The following is a 6,127-nucleotide window of genomic DNA, read 5'->3' as shown; positions in this document are numbered from 1 at the left end:
CCCTCCCCACCACCATTTTCAAGCCAGACCCACTCCCCCTGCCCCCTCCATCTGCCCAGCCTGTGTCTGCCTTCTTCCCCTCCCCATGAATGACATGGGAGGCGTGGACAGAGCACCGCCACCCAGCACCCTGTGCCACTGTCGCATCCAGGGAGCAGGGGGTGGGGGGTGAGGCCAGCACTGCTAGCCTCGTCCCCTCCTCTGTCTACTCCATCACCACCACCTCCTGGGAGCAGGACGTGGGGGGAGAAACGAGGCCAGCTGTGCTGGTCTTGCCCCCCTGCTCCTTCCCCTCTGCCCCCACTGTCATGGCCTGCTCTTCCCTCATGCCACAGCAGGCCTGGGCCCGTTCCCCGCCTCCCTCACGCCACTGCCCCAGGTCCAACACTGATTCCCCACCTGCCTTGCACTGCTGCCTCCAGCTCCTCCATGGAGCTGTGGGGGGTGGGTCACTGCCCTCTATCACTGCTGTCATGGTGGCGGTCCACCACCACCTGCAGTCTGAATGCTTTTGGAGCACTCTGATTGGCTGCTGAGACAGCCAATCAGTGTGAATAAAGCATTATGGACAGACACAGACAGACGAACCACAGCTTTTATAATATTAGAATCATGGAATAAAAATGCACTATACCCTTACTCCCACATAGCCCAGCTCTACATTAGGATGGCCAAACTTAAGGACACTTGAAGCTATTGCAGAAGTGGGACTGAGATATTTTGCACCAGCTCCACTAGAGCAGGATATGCAGCCATGCAGACGCAAGGGCCGTAAGGAAATTATATCTTCAAAGCAGTCTTTCATAGATCCCAGGTACTTTCTTTCCCTGAAGAGGGATTGTGTGGGGTTAGTGCAGCCCTGCAGCATCCAGAGAGGCAACACAGGATCACTCATATGGGTATTACACAAAAAATAAGGTCATTTGAGAAAGCTTGATGGACTTTCAGCAGGAATGCAACCCTTTCCATTCTAAACCCACTACCACAAGAGGGCAAACCCTTCCATGAGAGACCACCTTTCTCCTCCCTGACTGTTCTAGATTACAGTCGTCATTCAGGTTCATTTTTCCTATTTAAGTGCCAATAAAGCTTTGCTCTGCTAGGCTGCCTATAGCCCATGAAAACCCGTTTCCTACTTCTCTCAACCAGAACATTAAAGGCATTCTGACATCTTTATCCAGTAACCCAAATACCGCAATTAGTGAAGGCAGACTTTTTTTTAGCACATATCAATATAGACCATACTGTAGCTTTGCATAAGCCTCAAATGTGAGATCAGGGTTTTTTTTAATAGTACCTGTCAGCAGGTCCATCAAGTACCCCCCCCATCCTCATATTTCCCGCCTGCCACGACTTGGATCTTAAAGAAATGAAATAGGGAGGAAGTGGTTGTTATAGGAGAAAGTACCCGCAGGAAGTACCACGCTGAAATAAACTTACTTTTAGTGCTTTTATTCAGTGGTTTGCTGTTGTTAACAGGGGACTCCCCTTTTGTGGGAGATTGCAGTCCAAAGGGTTAATCTTGGGGTCTCCAGCCTCCTGGCTGGCCCCCTTTCTAGTGTTACAGTCCATGGAAGCCGCGCTGCCTTTATCTAGTTACCCTATTAGCGGCTTGTTACAGCCGCGGTTAGGCCTATCATTGCTGCTAATGAGCCAATTAGTGGCTTGTTACAGCCGCCACCTGCGGCTTTCTCCGGCAGAACCAGCGTGCAGGCTCCACGGCTCTCCCTTGATCTCCTGGTCCTCACCGTCTTGCTCCCCTTGGCGGGGGGAGTCCTAGAGTTCCCTGGACTCTTCAGGGGTCTGGGTAGGAGTCCTCCCCCTCTCGCCACCTCTTCAACTCACCGTAGCCTCCCTGAACTTTGATGTCAGCCTCTGCTCCAGCCTAAGGTGAGGCTCCGCTTCTCCTGGCACTCACTGCTGTTCCTGTTGAGTCAAGGTCAGCTGGTGTCTGGGCTCCGGGATCCCTTTGCTCCCTCTGATCCTGAGTCGGGTCCCACTTCCCCGATCCTTCTCTCTGGAGGCTCTCTCTCTTGCAGCGCCTCTCTGTGCTTTCCACTATGGTGCCCGAAGGCGTCCCTCCTCCTCTTCTTCTCTGTCTTATCCCCCGTAGTCTAGTCGCCATTGGCTCCTTAGGGGCCAGGGCCCGCCCTCCTCGCGGGGTAATTATTTCCAGCTGCCCCCGTTCCCTTAGCAACAGGGTCTCAATGGAGACCCTGTTACAGTATCCATCCCGCCTGTGCATGCCTGTTGTACCTCCTCATCCTCCTGTGCAAGGATAGAAAACATGAAGCAGCCATGGTCTTTTTTCAGATCACTCTCACTGTCAAGGGAAGTGAGATGGAACCAGACAAACACCTAACTCAATGTTCTTACACTGAGCTTCCAACTAGGATTTTTTATCTAGAAATCTTCCTACATTTTTTAAAATTCTGTCAATTTGGCTATTCCAAAGGAGGGTGGGGAGAGGAAGGAAGGAAAAGACCGAAAAAGGAGAATGGGAGACATCCCTTTACGTATGGGCACGATATTTTTCACCTTCATCGTAGCAGATTCCAAACCTTCAGTATTTAATCTGTGAGTGACCTACAATGAGTTAATTCCTTTCATTGATATATCTCATGGGTATAAGTGAAGCCTGTCCTGTATTAAGGGAATCACATCCTTGATAAGTGATTTACACAATGCACATTCTCCTTCAAGTGTCAAGAGTCCAGTGATTTTTGGCTCAAATATCATCTGCTCAAGCAGTCCAACATCACTACAAAAAAGACTCCAACCTTCAAGGAACCCAGTGAGCCATACTCTGTGAGTGCTCTCCAAGTAGACACTACACTCCAAGCATTGAAAAGGTTGCAAAAAAATAACCCCACTAAAATGAGCTTTCCAGGTTGACACTGATCACTTGGCACCAGGAATAATGATGTGGCCAGTTCCAGCAATCACACTGGCAGCAGTCCAGCTGATTCACCATCAGCCTTGAAACCATTTCCTTCTCCACTTGGGCCAAAGAAAGGCAAAAAAGAGGAGAAGAAACGCCTGTAAGGACAAACTCAAGTACTCCACCAAAGAAGCAGTGCCAACTGGAAAGTCACCATAGACAACATTATTGGCAATGGCATATGAACAAACACCAACTATGGGGCAAATATATCTGCATGAAGCTGCCAAGTGACCTCCTATGGGGACAGGATGGTGATATGAGTGTCAACATAGCACAGGATGCCAGAACCGGAGCTGAGACACTGTTAGCACAATCCTTAAAAAAAAACTAGCTAGGTGTCTGTCTTGGATAAAAAGATGACCTCCTCACCCTAGTCACTGATCATATCACATTCTTTAACTAATGTATTCTTATAACACCATTGTGAGGAAGGGACCTGCTGCTATCCACATTTTTATAGACAGACTGAATGAGTAGCAGTTTCTGGAATACTGAGAGGTGCAAATACCACCCAAGACTCCATTCCAAGGAACAGACCCAGCTCAAAGGCTGCTAAACTAAAACATTTGAGGCAGAGGGCCAATTTATGATGCTTGAGGCTTTACACACCATCCCCCTATAGAAAACCCTATATCAGGCCTCACAGACAGGGCCCAAGCATCATTTCTTTGGGTCCAGTACAAACTTGTAAGGCAGGCCCCCTCCCACACACAATCCAACATATGTAAAATTTCATGAATCATGAAATAAAATTTTCTATTTTAATTCTGAAATTACATTCTACATTGATGACTATTTTGTAACTTTTTGGTTGTTGGTCCTAATAATGGTATTATTCAATCAATGTTTTGATTTTTTTGTTCTAATGGACCAACATGGCTGCAAACATTTTATAAATAGACCAATTCAATTTAAAGCTTTATTTGTCTGGCCTTTTTCATTGCAAAATCATGAATTCTCTCTCCAAAGTCAATTTTTCTTGCAAGTTCACACTCGATAGACAAAATAGCAAGGTGGCTTAACCGTTCTTGTCCCATAGTAGAACGCCTGCAGTTTTTGATGAGTGCTAGCTTGCTGAAACTTGTTTCAGCTTCTGCTATAGTCACTGGCAGTGTGCAAAAGATCCATATGGCTATGCACACCTCACTGAAAATTAATTGCAGTTGTTTTTTGTAAATCTCATTTAATAAGATAAGTGGGGGTAGTTCATACTCTTTCCCAAAAGTAGATTTGAAGATTTGTTTCAGATGCAAGGAAAATTCAGAAAGATCTGTAGGATACCTGTGAAGTAGACATTTACAAGCTTTGTCTAGTTCCTAAGGCTGTAGTGTCACGTATTTTAGGACTGAATGGAATGTAGAACAAATGTATTGGTTGCTTTGAATCTGTGCTCTAATCCATAGATAACATTGTCCAAAGTTGCATCAAAAACATTCCTTCTGAATAAAGATTCTGGATCATTTTCAGAGATGGTAGAACATGATTCCTCAGCTGTGTCATCATGAAATCTTTTCCACTTCTTGCCTTTCTTCTTTGGTAATTGTGGCAAAATTCCCATACCTTCTCCTACAAGACATGCTTCCTGTAGAATTTAGGGCCACTGATCTCCAAGTTGTTTTACTTCTTCAATTATATCAGTAATGAAAGCTGCCTCCGATTCAAGAGAGATTCCCTTGGCTTGTAAAATCTTGTTTCTGTTATCAGTACTTGAAAGAACCTTGTACCAGAAGCTAGCCAACAAAAGGCATGAAAATGAGCTGAAGTACCTTTTCAGTGCTTTCAGCTGTGATTGAGCTTTGTGTGTCAGATTTAATTCAAGAGCACATTCCAGTACTTCCAGAATACCTGGAAGATGCTTTGTGAGTGGACAGATAGCATCAGCATGTGCACTCCATGAGTGTGTGTCTGACAGAGTCTTGTGAGCAGTGTATCTTATCTGTTACAAATCTTCCACCTCACCGGGCTAGCACTGAAAAACACAAAATGTTGCTGCGCGCAACCAAAAAATGTTAATATTTCAGTACATGCTTCTGGAGCATTAACTCCTACAAGATTTAGTGAATGGGAAGCACAAGGAGAATACATGACAAATTCATTTTCTGAACACCTTCTATTCTACTTCACATTAGAGCCATTATCAAAACCTTGACCTCTACAGTCATCAAGAGGAATGTTATGATGCTTCAAGTTAGCAATTAGCATTTCAGCTATCTGTTCTCCATTTTTTAAATCAAAGTTGATAAACTCAAAAAACCTTTCTTTAATGTTAAATGTACCAGTATCTTTGTTGTGAACTACAAATCCGAATATCAACATGTATTATTCGTGGTGAGACACATCAGGAGTAGTGTCACATATGATAAAATAATAGGTCACGTGTAGATGAAACAAGGGGCATGTGCACACAACACTTTAAAGTGTACTAAATGTTTTTGCACCGCTTTAATGGCATCAGTGTTTGCACGCCTCAGCGGTGTATTGCACATTAATTCCAGTTGCTGTAGGAAACTTGGTGGCATAATGAGCCTTAAATGACTTGGGGCACAGCAAACTAAAAGTCCTCTAAGGAGTTTTAGTTTACCGCCCTACAGCTGTGGAGCAAAGCACTGGGCTCCATGCAGCTCTGTGGCTCTGCAGGAAGCCCTACAGGTAGCATGGCAGCAGCCCGGGAAAGCAGGCTGTACCCAAGAAAAGCAGTGAGCCGGATTCCCCCTGCCTGAACTGTGTGGGGCCCCGGTGCTTTCCTCTGCAGCTGCGGTTTCCTTCGGGACTGCCTGAGCCAGGTGCCTGTGGGCAGGTGCCACCTGGGGGTTGAAGGGCGCTGCTACAGTGGAGGGCAGCACCAGCCCTCCCCCCACCCCCCCACGCAACCCAGGGACTACTCTGCTCGCTGGCAGCTCACTCTCCCCTCCCCGCTGCCGGAGAGACAGGTAAGTGCGGGGTGCATGCATGACATGGGGTTTACTTCACCCTAAATTGAAGCGGTGGGTTTAAAAACCCACCGCTTCAATTTAGGGCCCCCGTTTTGTCTAAACACGCCCGTAAATGGCCTTTTCTCTCTGCAAGGATGACTTTCTGCACACTCTTGCCACATAATTCAATAAACTCATTCTGACTCTCCCATGAGAGATAATGAGTCTCTCCTTGCATCGTTTTGCCCTCTGTTTGCTTCTGTTTGACTTT

At 46.2% G+C, this 6,127-nt stretch overlaps 1 protein-coding gene across 2 annotated transcripts in view; it reads right to left on the bottom strand.

The window, feature by feature from the left end:
- LOC109301888 (aldehyde oxidase-like) overlaps positions 1-6,127 on the bottom strand; it is a 74,919-nt gene that overhangs the window by 30,700 nt on the left and 38,092 nt on the right. The gene's annotated exons all lie outside the window — the stretch shown is intronic.

Source organism: Gavialis gangeticus, unplaced genomic scaffold (assembly GCF_001723915.1).
Source record: "Gavialis gangeticus isolate Ggan-Ray unplaced genomic scaffold, GavGan_comp1, whole genome shotgun sequence".
NCBI classification, from domain to species: Eukaryota; Metazoa; Chordata; order Crocodylia; family Gavialidae; genus Gavialis; species Gavialis gangeticus.
The sequence above is the reverse complement of the archived record's forward strand: the minus strand, read 5'-3'. Positions and strand labels throughout refer to the sequence as shown.